We start from the raw sequence: 14,152 nt of genomic DNA, 5'->3' as shown, positions 1-14,152 counted from the left end.
TCTCGCACTGCACCACGCTGTCTGAGATCCTCCAGCAAGGCTCTTCTCTGTTCTGGCACCGAGGTGGTGGAATGAACTTCCCCTAGATGTCCATACAGCTAAGTCCCTGACTATCTTCAAGCGACGATTGAAGACCTACCTTTACCTGAAACACTTAAATTAGCACTTTTCAAGTTTGCTTTGTAGAATTCAAAAGTTATATTTATATTAAGTTTGTAATCTGGCGTACTAGTGTAGATTTATTCATTGCTAGAGACTTAAAGCACTTTTGTATGTCGCTCTGGATAAGGGAGTCTGCTCAATGCCACAAATGTAAATGTAAATGCTGTAATATGTCACAAATACTGACATCATTAAAATAGTTCTATTAAGGTAATTATTTGACAATTGAAGGATTATATTTGGTATATAAAATTATTTATTTCATGTTGGCACTTTAGCTTTTAAGTTACATCATATCCACCAACCAAAATCTTGCAACATATCAACGTTAATGAAAGAAATAAAGACTGAACACGATTAGACAGAATGTAGTAGCAGGCAACTTTAACAAGAAAAAAAACAAAAAACAAAGAAAATATAATAAAAATATTATATAGAAACAACCTTTAATATTATATATTATAAAGAAAAAATCGTTGAGAAAGAGGAATAAATGTTAAGAAAGGAGTTAAGTTGCTATTTGTGGAAGTTTAATGTTTAAGATATCTGACTTTTGATTCGAAGGTTGTAAGTAAAAAATCCCAGCAATACCGAGGTTCTACTGTTGAGCCCTTAAACAAGGGCTTGAGCAAGGCCCTTAACTTTTAACTGCTCAGTTGTATAAAAAAAATACACTATACAGGTAAAGGTTTGTGGACACCTGACCATAAGATTTGCATGTGCAAGTCTTCTGCGCAATATGGCATCAACTTTTCAAGCAGTTTGTTCTAAAGAAATTCTGCTGTGGGATGCTTCTCATTTAACTTGATCATATATGACTGTCACTGGTGCAAATAGTGCAACTGGCTTTTGGTAGGAATTAACCACTGCATACTAGAAAAGGCTTACATACACAAATATAGGCTTAGCTGTTCACCTGGTTAGCTTCATCAGCTAGCACAATCCAGAGAAAAGCTAAACAAAACAAAAATGTAGCAAGACAGTTAGTGAATGCAAGTGTCTAAATGATTGGAGCTGATAAAGGTGCAGCAATATGACACATATTGGCATAAGAGACATGATGTTCAGAGCAGCCTGCAAGGAGAGAAAATATACACCACAGCATGTACAGTACATACTGAACTCGAGTCCAACCACAACGTGTCTGTGCAAGTCGTTTCTTCTTCTCTGCAAATCACATTCACTAAATATAACCTCTCCTCTTCTACAAGATGAAGTCTACATGCTGGCTTGAGTTTTAATGCCACAAAACCAAAAACACTGAGGTAATTCCTGGTGACTGTTTTTTTCACACAGATATTTTTGTGTACATGCCTGGAAACCTTTGCGTGATGCCTCCCTCACCTTGTTTTCAAAACGTCCTACACGTGCTGTTTCTCGAATAAACTAATTTCTAATCCTGTCCATCGTCGTCACTCATAACTAAAACCTCAACATCTTCAGCTCTGCTACCTCCAGCTCCACCTCCTGTCTTTTACTCAATGTCTCACCATAGTACTATAAACTTTCACTCCTGCAGATACTCTTCTATCACAAATTACTCCTGCTATCACTCTTCTCCACCCTGCCTGCACTCTTTTCTTTACTTCTCTAACACACTCTATATTACTTTGCACTGTTGACCCCAGGTGCCTGAACTCCTCCACCTTCTCCACCTCTTCTCCATGCAACCGCACTGCACCACTTCACTGCCCTCCCTTTCATTCACACACATGTACTCTGTCTCACTCCTACTGACTTTCATTCCCCTTCTCTCCAGCGTGTACCTCCACCTCTCCAGGCTCTTCTCAACCTGCTCACTACTCTCACCACAAATCACAATATCATCCGCAAATATCATAGTCCACAGAGACTCCTGTCTGACCTTGTCCGTCAACCTGTCCCTCACCACGGCAAACAGTAAAGGGCTAAGAGCCGATCCTTGATGCAGTCCAATCTTTACCTTGAACCAGTCTGTCGTTCCTACTGCACACTTCACTGCTGTCACACTGTCCTCATACATGTCCTGCACCACCCTCTTATACTTCTCTGACACACCAGACTTCCTCATACAATACCACAACTCTCCCAATAGTTACAATACAAAACCTCCACCCTGTAATATGTTTTCTCTAAATCCACAAACACACAATGCAATTCCTTCTGACCTTCTCTATACTTTCCATCAACATTCTCAAAACAGGTCTGCACATCTCCCTTATGCTTAAAGATCGGTACCAGCACACTCCTTCTCCATTCCTCAGGCATCCTCTCACCTTTCAGAATCTTGTTAAACATTCTAGTTAAAAACTCCACTGCAATCTCTCCTAAACATCTCCATGCTTCTACCGGTATTTCATCTGGTCCAACCGACTTTCCACTCTTCATTCTCTTAATCGCTGCTCTCACTTCCTCCTTACTAATCCTATCCACTTCCTGCTTCACAATCTCCACATCATCCAACCTTCTCTCTCTCATTTTCCTCGTTCATCAGCTGCTCAAAATACTCCCTCCACCTTCTCAACACACTCTCCTCACTAGTCAACACATTTCCATCTCCATCCTTTATTGCTCTAACTTGCAACACATCCTTCCCAGTTTTTGCCACATCCCTCTTTACCTGCTGCTGCATCTCCTTGTACTCCTCCCTACTTTTCTCATCACCCTGTCGATCCCACTTCTGTTTTGTTAACCTCTTTCCCCTTATGCTCTCCTGCACTTCCTCATTCCACCACCACGTCTCTTTGTCTCCCTTTCTATTTCCAAAGTACTTTTCTAGCTGCCTCCCTCATCACTTCTGCAGTAGTTTCCCAATCATCCAGCACCTCTTCACCACCACCAAGCCTCTGTCCGACCTCTTCCCTGAACACTACACTCTTCCTCCTTCAGCTTCCACCATCTTATTCTTCTGTCAGTCCTCACTCTCCTCTTCTTCTTCACCTCCAAAACCATCCTACAAACCACCATCCGATGCTGTCTAGCTCCACTGTCCCCTGCCAACACTTTACAGTCTTCAATCTCCTTCAGGTTGCATTTCCTACATAGAACATAGTCCACCTGTGTGCACCTTCCTCCACTGTTATACGTCACCCTATGATCCTCCTTCTTCTTAAAATAACTGTTCACCTTCCATTTCCATCCTTTTCGCAAAATCTACCACCATCTGCCCTTCCACATTCCTCTCCTTTAGGCCATACCTACCATCACCTCCTCATCACCTCTGTTCCCTTCACCTACATACCCATTAAAGTCTGCCCCAATCACCAATCGTTCATTTCTACGTACACCATCTACCACTTCATCTAATTCACTCCAGAATTTTCCTTCTCCTCCATATCACAGCAGACTTGTGGAACATAGGCACTGATGACATTTATCATCATCCCTTCAACTTCCAGCTTCACGTTCATTACCCTATCAGAAACTCTCTTCACCTCCACTACACTCTTACTGTACTCTTCCATCAGAATCACCCCTACACCATTTCTCTTTCCATCCACACCATAATATAACAGTTTAAACCCACCTCCAATGTTCCTGGCCTTACTCCCTTTCCACTTGGTCTCCTGAACACACAACATATCTACCTTTCTCCTCTCCATCATATCAGCTATCTCTCTCCCTTTACCAGTCATAGTACCAAAATCTAAAGTACCAACCCGAACCTTCAGTCTCCTACACTTCTCCTTTCCCTGCCGTCTCTGTAGATGTCTTCCTCCTCTCCTTCTCCTCCTTCGGCCAACAGTAGCTCAATTTCCACCGGTACCCTGTCGGCTAACGATACCTGTGGCGGTCGTTGTTAACCCGGGCCTCGACCGATCCGGTATGAATTTTTTTAATCGTGACCCGCATATTCGATTTGGCACGTTTTACGCTGGATGCCCTTCCTAACGCAACCCTCCCCATTTATTTGGGCTTGGGACCGGCACTAAGAGTGCACTGGCTTGTGCCTCCCCAATGGCTGGGTTAATTGGCAATAATTTATATATATATATATATATATATATATATATATATATATATATATATATATATATAAGGAGTCTTCACTTAATCAGTACTTAATAACAAGAACAACATTATTTATATATATATATATATATATATATATATATATATATATATATATATATATATATATACATACATCAATACCGGATTTTACTAACACCCTTGTGGCTGAATGAATCTCCACAAATCTTCACAAACACACTCCAAAATCTAATGGGATCCTAAATCTAATCTTACCAGAAGAGTGGCGGTTATATTAACAGCACCTGGGGACTAAATGCAGAATGGGACGTTCAAAAGGCACACACAAATCTTATGGTCAGGTGTCCTCAACAGTTTTGTTTATATAATGTAAAAGTAGATAAAAGTACTTGCTGCATTATGCCTGGGAAATTCTCAACCTAAACATAACCACTGAAATGCAATAATGAGACACAAAAACTCCACAGCTAACCACAGACATGTTTTTAATGCCCCCCTTCCACCCCATGACCTACTGTATATACGTAGCAGGTGTGTGTATGGAGACTTTAACACACATGGATGCAGCTGCCTAACCATGCGTTAAAAAAGCGCCTAGCGGCATTTAAATTGCACAGGGGAAAAAAATACAGTCTACATATAGTTATTGTATTATTATTATTGATGTTTGTTATTAGCTATAGAACAGAGGTTAATTTTTTAAATCTGAATAAGTTGATCTTTTTTATAACTGCAGCATGGGTTATTTAATAATCTTTATACAATATACAAACATCTTAATTTGCAAAATAACATTTCAAATATCATTTGTTTTTAAGGTACAAAAAAAATCACATTGACATGAAAAGTAAAATTTTTTGGAAAAAAGGGAGCAACTTATTTATCTATAATAAGCGACTTAAAAGTTTCCTGTTATCTGTTCAGGGCTGAGCTTCTTTGCAGCTTTTCTCTAACATGACAAGCAATTTTTTTGTCATATTAACGTCATGGAACAAGGAACAGGTTTATAACTTATAATGGAACAAGTGCTGTACGACATTTCGTTTGTAAAGAATTAAATAAAAAACTCGCAATGGAGGTATAAAAGGAATGAAGCACTTTTGGACGACCAGTTATGAAAAAGAAATCGATTTAGCTTTGCATAAGATTGCATCTCAGCACCGTGTTAAAAATCGTTTCAAACAATAATTCAGCTAATATGCAAATTAGTCGGTGATGTCATCATGTTCCCCCCAACAGATTCATTCATTTGATATGTCTGTATTCATTGTACTTTCGTTTGACAATGCTAGCTGAAATTTATATCAGTTAATTACGGACTTATGCAGTATCCTTGTGAGAACCTGGTGTTGGATTTATGATGATCCTAAATGTTAAGCTATTTTACGAGTTGCTCAGTAGCTCCTGGTTCCATAATCTCAAATGACTGTATAAGACTGTAGAAAGGACATTACTCATAGTCACACATTCTATTGCTCATGTTAGTTCCCACTCTCTCCAAATGAGGATGGGTTCCTCTCAAGGTTTCTTCCTCATAACATCTAAGGGAGTTTTTCCTTGCCACAGTCACCTTGGCTTGCTCATCAGGGATAAATACACATTGCTCACCTTAATCATACATTTTGTAAAGCTGCTTTGAGACAATGTCCATTGTGAAAAGCGCTATAGAAAAAACTTGACTTGACTTACTGATTAACAAAAATGTTAACGGATTTCAACCTGCTATACATCTGACTGGGTTGAAAACAGTATATTTATCATACTTCTGCTTATCAGATAAGCCACTGATGTAACCACCTCCACATCGTTTATACTTTTTCACAGCTGTGGTGAGATTCTAATCATAGTTTATTTTTTTTCCTTTTTTTTTTCTTTTCTTTCATAGAAGATAACAACATTCAAACAAAATCCCCTTAGCAAAGAAAACATTCCCTTTCCCCTTTCATGGAAATGCATTTTGTCGATTGTGTAAAGAGGAAACAGGTTCTCAGAGGTCGATATTTATTTGTGTAGTGTTTGTGTTTATACACAGCTGAGCGCGAAGTGGGTGTGAAAGTCACATTTAAATTAGTTTTGCACGTAACATACAGTGGTGTGAAAAAGTGTTTGCCCCTTCCTGATTTCTTAATTTTTTGCATGGTTGTCACACTTTAATGTTTCAGATCATCAAACTAATTTAAATATTAGTAAAAGATAACACAAGTGAACACAACATGCAGTTTTTAAACGAATGTTTTTATTATTGAGGGAAAACAAAACAAAACATCGCCCTGTGTGAAAAAGTGTTTGCCCCCCTGTTAAAACTGTGTTTTATTACACCTGAGTTCAATTTCTCCAGCCACACCCAGCCATGATTACTGTCACTCCTGTTCACAATCAAGAAATCTCTTAAATAGCACCTGCCTGACAAAGTGAAGTAGACCAAAAGATCCTCAAAAGCTAGACATCATGCCGAGATCCAAAGAAATTCAGAAACAAATGAGAAAGAAAGTAATTGAGATCTATCAGTCTGGAAAAGGTTTTAAAGCCATTTCCTAAGCTTTGGGACTCCAAGCGGACCACAGTGAGAGCCATTATTCACAAATGGCAAAAACATGGAACAGTGAACCTAAACAACAATCCCTGAACAACCTTCCTAGGAATGGCCGTCCAACCAAAATTACTCCAAGAGCACAGCGACGACTCGTCCAAGAGGTCACAAAATACCCCAAAAGAGAGATATACATTTATATCTTTATATATCTTTATATAAAACAACATCCAAAGAACTGCAGGCCTCACTTGCCTCAGTTAAGGTCAGTGTTCATGACTCCACCATAAGAAAGAGGCCCGGCAAAAATGGTCGCATGGCAGAGTTCCAAGACCAAAACCGCTGCTGAGCAAAAAGGACATGAAGGCTCGTCTCAGTTTTGCCAAAAAAACATCTTGATTACCCCGAAGACTTTGGGGAAAATACTCTGTAGACTGACGAGACAAAAGTTTAACTTTTTGAAAGGTGTGTGTCCCATTACGTCTGGCGTAAAAGTAACACAGCATTTCAGAAAAAGAACATCATACCGACAGTAAAATATGGTGGTGGAAGTGTGATGGTCTGGGGCTGTTGTGCTGCTTCAGGACCTGGAAGACTTGCTGTGATAAATGGAACCATTAATTCTGCTGTTTACCAAAAAATCCTGAAGGATAATATCCGGCCATCTGAAGCAAACTTGGGTTTTGAGATGCTGTGGCATGACCTTAGAAAAGGTGGTTCATGCTCAAAAACCCTCCAATGTGGCTGAATTACAACAATTCTGCATAGATAAGTGGACCAAAATTCCTCCAGAGCGCTGTAACAGAGTCAGTGCGAATTATTGCAAACGCTTGATTGCAGTTGTTGCTGCTAAGTGTGGCCCAAGCAGTAATTAGGTTTAGGGGCAAACACTTTCCCACAGGGCCATGTAGTTTTGCATTTTGTTTTCCCTCAATAATAAAAACCTTCATTTAAAAACTGCATTTTGTGTTCACTTGTGTTATATTTTATTAAAATTTAAATTAGTTTGATGATCTGAAACATTAAAGTGTGACAAACATGCAAAAAAATAAGAAATCCGGACACTTTTTCATACCACTATATATGTGTGTGTGTGTGTGTGTGTGTGTGTGTGTGTGTGTGTGTGTAAATATATATATATATATATATATATATATATATATATATATATATATATATATATATATATATATATATATATATCTCATCATTATTATGCCACGGTTATAGAAACAATCACTTCTAGAGAAATGCAGTATAACAGAGCACTGCATCACAGACAGGAATCTCATACAGTGAAAATAGGTGGTGGTAGCTCAGTGGTTAAGGCATTGGGCTTTGGATCAGAAGATCACAGGTTCAAATCCCACCACCACCAAGCTGCCACTGCTGGGCCCTTGAGCAAAAAGCCCTAAAAAAAAAAACCCTCCCCTGCTCAGTTGTAAGTCGCTCTGGATAAGGGCGTCTGCCAAATGCTGCAAATGTAAATGTAAAATGAAATTACTAAAGCAAGAAACCAAAATGAACACAATTGAACAATTGAAGTCTTCTTTCACTGTAGCCACAAGTGCACATTTACATTTGCGGCATTTAGCAGACGCCCTTATCCAGAGCGACGTACAAAAGTGCTTTGAGTCTCTAGCAATGAATAAATCTACATTGGTACGCAAGATTACAAACTTAATATAAATATAACTCTTGAATTCTACAAAGCAAACTTGTAAAGTGCTTATTTAAGTGTTTTAGGAAGAGGTAGGTCTTCAACCATCGCTTGAAAATAGCCAGGGACTCCGCTGTACGGACAGCTAGGGAAAGTTCGTTCCACCACCTCGGTGCCAAAACAGAGAAGAGCCTTGAAGTATACTTACCTTTCATTCTGTCAAAAGGTGGTAGCAGTCGAGCAGTGCTGGAGGATCTCAGACAGCGTGGTGCAGTGCGAGATGTGATGAAGTCTCTGAGGTAAGATGGTGATGGTCCATTTTTGGCCTTGTAGGCAAGCATCAGTGTTTTGAACCTGATACGTGCAGCTACTGGAAGCCAGTGAAGGGAGCGAAGCAGCGTGGTGGTGTGGGAAACCTTGGGCAAATTGAACACAAGTCATGCAGCTGCGTTTTGGATCATTTGCTGTGGATAAATAGCATTCAGGGAAAGACCTGTCAGCAGAGTTTTTCAGTAGTCGAGTCTTTCAGTAGTCGAGTCTTCTTCTCTGTTCTGGCACCGAGGTGGTGGAATGAACTTCCCCTAGATGTCCGTACAGCAGAGTCCCTGATTATCTTTAAGCGACGACTAAAGACCTACCTCTTCCTGAAATACCTAAATTAGCACTTTCCAAGTTTGAAGAATTTGAGTTATATTTATATTGAGTTTGTAATCTTGCGTACCAGTGTAGATTTATTAATTACTAGAGATTTAAAGCACTTTTGTATGTCGCTCTGGATAAGGGCGTCTGCTAAATGCCGCAAATGTAAATGTAAATGTCTTGGAATGACAAGAGACTAAACAAGCACCTGGGCAGCCTGTGTGGATAGACATTGTCGAATCCTTTGGATGTGGTAGAGAAGAAATCAACAGGAATGAGCCACATTAGCAACATGTGGGGAGAAGGACAGTTCATTGTCCATAGTTACCCCAAGGTTACGAGCAGTGGCTGAAGGGGAGAGCAGAAAATCATGAAGAGTTATTCCTAGATCTTGCCCTGGAGATGAATCACCAGGGATTACCAGCAGTTCTGTTTTGCTGGGGTTCAGTTTTAGTTAATGAGCACAGATCCATGAAAATATGTCTGTCAAGCATGCTGAGATCAGAGCAGAAGCAGTGGTATCTGATGGAGGGAAAGAAAATATTAGTTGAGTCTCATCTGCATAGCAGTGGTAAGAAAACCCATGTGAGGAAATTACTTCACCAATGGAGTGGGTATAGAGGGAGAAAAGAGGGGGACCAAGTACCGAGCCTTGTGGGACACCGGTGTTGAGTCTGCACATCTGCAGATGTGGATCCCCTCCATGTTACCTTGTATTAGCGACCTTCCAGGTAGGAAGCAAACCATTCCCATGCTGTTACGTGGATACAGAGGCTCTTGAGGGTAGACAAGAGAGTCTTGTGGTTGACTGTGTCAAATGCCACTGAAAGGTCCAGGAAGATAAGTATAGATGACAGCTTGGTGAATCGAGCAGCATGCAATTTCTCTGTAACAGCCAAAAGGGCCATCTCTATGGAATGTGCCACTTTGAACCCAGACTGGTTCGGATCATGGAGGTTGTTCTGCGAGAGATAGACAGACAGTTGGTTAAAAACAGTGCGTTCCAGAGATTTAGAAAGAAAGGAGAGAAGTGATACCGGTCTGTAGTTGTTTATGTCGGATGGGTCCAGAGCAGGTTTCTTTAAGATAAGAATGACCCTTGCTTGCTTGATGGTAGTTGACGCATAGCCAGATGTTAAGGACCCATTGATGATTGTGGAGATGAAGGGCAGGAGATTTAGAAAGAAAGGGAAATCTTGTGTGATTGTCTGAAGCATAGCTGAAGGGATTAGATCCAGAGGCCAGGTGGTGGGATTGCAAGATTGGATGACTTGCAGTCTCATCTCTCACGTACATCATCTCTCGCAGAAGCATCGATATTAACCTCATAAAGTGGCCCTGGGCTTTCTGTGCATTTTTTTCTGTGCATGAGGACTTTAAATGAAGGCAAATGGTGAGTTTTTGTGCAAATATTACAGAGAAAAAAACGTGAAAGTTCATAAAAAAGCTTAACAACTGTTTTGAACTGTTCTTCCCCACCTTTTCTTGAAAAGTCCACCTTGCAATTGTCCTTGAAATTATATCTGTGACCAAATCAATTTCTTCTCCTCTGTCAATCATTGTGGAATGAAAACACAGTGATTAAATCCACATGAATATATTTGAGCTTGTGCAGTTTGCTACAGATGCGGTTTGCGAGCTCTGACTAGTGCACTCTAACAATCCAATCAAAGGATGTGAAAATGCTTACGTTATTGAATGCCTGCTAGATGCCCTTACTCCCACCAACTTTAAAATCTGTTTGGTTAAATAAACAGCCTTAAAGCAGCATGAATTGTTAATTCATTAATGTGAAATTAAGAGAAAACACTATTGTGAATAGTTTAATTGATATTCATGGACTAAAATATATATATATAGTATATAGTATATAATATATAGTAAAATGTAAGTCAGTGATTCTGATAAAGTTTAGGCCAGCAGGCACTTAAAGTCCACCACTGACTAATATGGAAAGATGAAGAAACATGTTGGTTTTAAATCTTCTATTGACTGAATGACTCATTGACTTCTTCTTTTTCTTCTTTCGACTTTTCCCATTAGGGGTCGCTATAGCAGATCATCCATTTTCAAACCCCCCTGTCCTCTATGTCTGCCTCTTTCAACTCAACCACCTGCATGTCTTCCCTCACCACATCCATAAACCTCCTCTTTGGCCTTCCTCTTTTTCTCCCTCCTGGTGGCTCCATCCTCAGCATTCTCCTACGAATATACCCCATGTCCCTCTAATAAACTTGTTTCTAATCCTGTTCATCGTCGTCACTCCCAACGAAAACCTCAAAATCTTCAGCTCTGCTACCTCCAGCTCCACCTCCTGTCTTTTTACTCAATACCACTGTCTCTAAACCATACAACATCACAGTGTTATGTATGTGGCGTTCGGGCGCGTCCAATTTGTTCTCGAAAATCGAGAAATTTAGGACATGGAAAATTTTAACAATAAAATGTAAGAACTAGATTTAAGAATGTTACTAGTAGAAACCGACTACGCCACCCGGGGGGCTCAGTTACCAGGGATAACCCTTTATAAAGAAATCCACAAGGCACTCAGGTTCGTCTACAGCTGAGTCCGGACATGAGGCAGAGGTATAATACACACAGTTTATTACAGTTTTTCTCAACTGCTTTCAGTCATTTCTCACAACAGAACTGCATTTCTCAAAACTACTCGTCCCACGGTCAGAACCTGTTGTCAGTTCTTCACATCATATCAGCAATGTCTTGTTGTTTTCATCAATTTGCAATTGCTTTTGGACAACATGCAAATGGTTCTGTACATCTGTCAGCTGCTTTTGACAATTCTTGTTGCTTTTGTCCTGCTGTGCAAAATAACTTGTCCTGGATCTCAGCTGAAATGTCACAACCACCAAACCAATTAGTCTTTTTCTCAGGTTGGAAGTCTGTACTATTAAAATGAGTGAACATGTTCTCAGAATTGTATGTCTGTACAGATTTCTACAAATTGTGAGTACATGTTTGCTAAGAAATATGTCCAGAATTGACAAATTGCTCCCAGGTGAGTCTTCACCTTCGTTAACAAAGAGAATCGTGTGCAACTCTAGACTAACCAATGATCAACCAGTTCTGTGATATAGCTCAGAGGTGCAACTCATGAAGACTGATTTGGCAGGGTCACATATATATACAATGCACAACACAAGTGTTCCCCTTTCTGATAATGGAAACTGAAGGAAGAAGAAGAGGATTAAGACTGCGTGGTGGAAGAGTACAGAGACACAGAAGAGGAAGGGGTATAAGATGCCAAAGATACACAGCGATTCCAGATGAAATCAGGACCATACTGGTGGATCACTTTATCAATCATGGCCTTACAATGGAAGAGGCTGGTCGAAGGGTGCAGCCAAATGTTGGAAGAACAACTGTGTCATCAATAATTCAAACGTTTCGTAGAGAGAACAGGTATGTAATGTACTGTATAGTAAAGTAATACTGTAGACTTACTGTTATATATACTGTAACACACCTTAGGTTTTCCATGCATACAGTATTCTTAGTTATTTACTATATGAATCAAAATCCTGTGATCCTTATACTTCTATCATTTACAATATATTTTCTCATGTAGGACTGCAAGACAACCTCGCAGGGGTGGCAGAGGCCCCTTTTCACACCTCAGCAGGAGGAAGCAATTTTCAACATGGTTATGTCTAACAATGTCATAAGACTAAGGGAGATACAAAGTGCTATTGTTGAAGACAACAGTATCTTTGAAAATATACAATCTGTGAGCATTTCAACTATAGACAGGGTCTTGAAAAGACATGTAATCACCATGAAGCAGCTGTACAATGTACCCTTTGAAAGGTTTGTGCTAGCTCATGTTCCTATTATGGGACCGTTCAACACACAGCATCTCCTTACATTCTTAGACAATCTCTATAGAAATGTCATTCCTGAAGATGAGAGGGACCTCAATCGAGATGATCTACCAAAGTATGTAGTAAGTTGTGACAATGTCAGTTTCCATCACTCTGACAACATCAGGCAGTGGTTTGTCCACCAGGGCAGGATGCTGATTGAATTCCTTCCACCCTACTCCCCGTTCCTGAACCCAATTGAAGAGTTTTTCTCGACTTGGAGGTGGAAGGTTTATGATCATCAGCCACATACACGGATGACACTGCTGGCTCCCATGGATGCAGCATGTGAGGACATCTCAGCAGATGCATGCAGAGGCTGGATTAGGCACTCAAGAAGATTCTTTCCACCATGCATAGCAAGGGAAAATATATGTTGTGATGTGGATGAGAATCTGTGGCCCAACAGAGAGGACCGACGTGACGCATAGGAAAACTGCCATATAATTTCACCTTTACCTTCTGTACATGTATAGTTTTTCCCACTTTGTCTTTTTCAGGTTTTCATTTGTTGGTAAATAGCCTATGTGTAGTTTCCTTTGTTTTCTATATGTAAGTACCACTATTGACAGTACAGAAAAAATGTGAATACAGTGTGATCTTTTGTTTCGATTCTTCCATATACTGTTACGTGGGTCGATGTTAATTGGTTAACTGAGGTTAGATGGAATCAATCAGAAAAATTATCTATTCATACCATGTAAATTACTGTAACACCTGGTTGATGCCCAATGGTTTGCAAAAGTAACTTCTTTTTTTACCGGAGGGACACTGTAAATTATGACACACACACCAGTACGGTAATTTAGTAGTTTCTAGTCATCAAAACCTGACTTGAGTATAGTTTAAATAACTAAAACTGAGTATGATGTTCTACTGTCAACATGACTAATAATTTTGCCTGTCACGTTCACATTGTTGAAAAAATGACATGGGATTCTGCTGCCTCTGACACAATGATTAATGAAAAAACATGCTTTTGCACGATAGACAAAGCATTTTGAGCAGGTGGCGCGTATTTTCCGGTTATCCACTATGTTGTGCAGTTTGTACGTGTTGTTTTGAGAAATGCACTTGGAGATCTGCAAACTTCAATTCTGATCTGAGAAATGACTGAAAGCAGTTGAGAAAAACTGTAAGAACTTTTAAAAATTACATCAACCCATACATATTATACCACACAAGAATGCTTGGACTCCAGGGCTGGGGACCTAACTCTAATGAGCTCCTATCCACAACAAACACATGTGCACTCATTCAACACCAAAACCCCACCTGTCGACCACTGCACACTAAAGGAAACCACCACCA

The sequence above is a fragment of the Silurus meridionalis genome, chromosome 10, assembly GCF_014805685.1.
Source record: "Silurus meridionalis isolate SWU-2019-XX chromosome 10, ASM1480568v1, whole genome shotgun sequence".
Classification (NCBI taxonomy): domain Eukaryota; kingdom Metazoa; phylum Chordata; class Actinopteri; order Siluriformes; family Siluridae; genus Silurus; species Silurus meridionalis.
Note: the sequence above shows the minus strand (reverse complement) of the source record.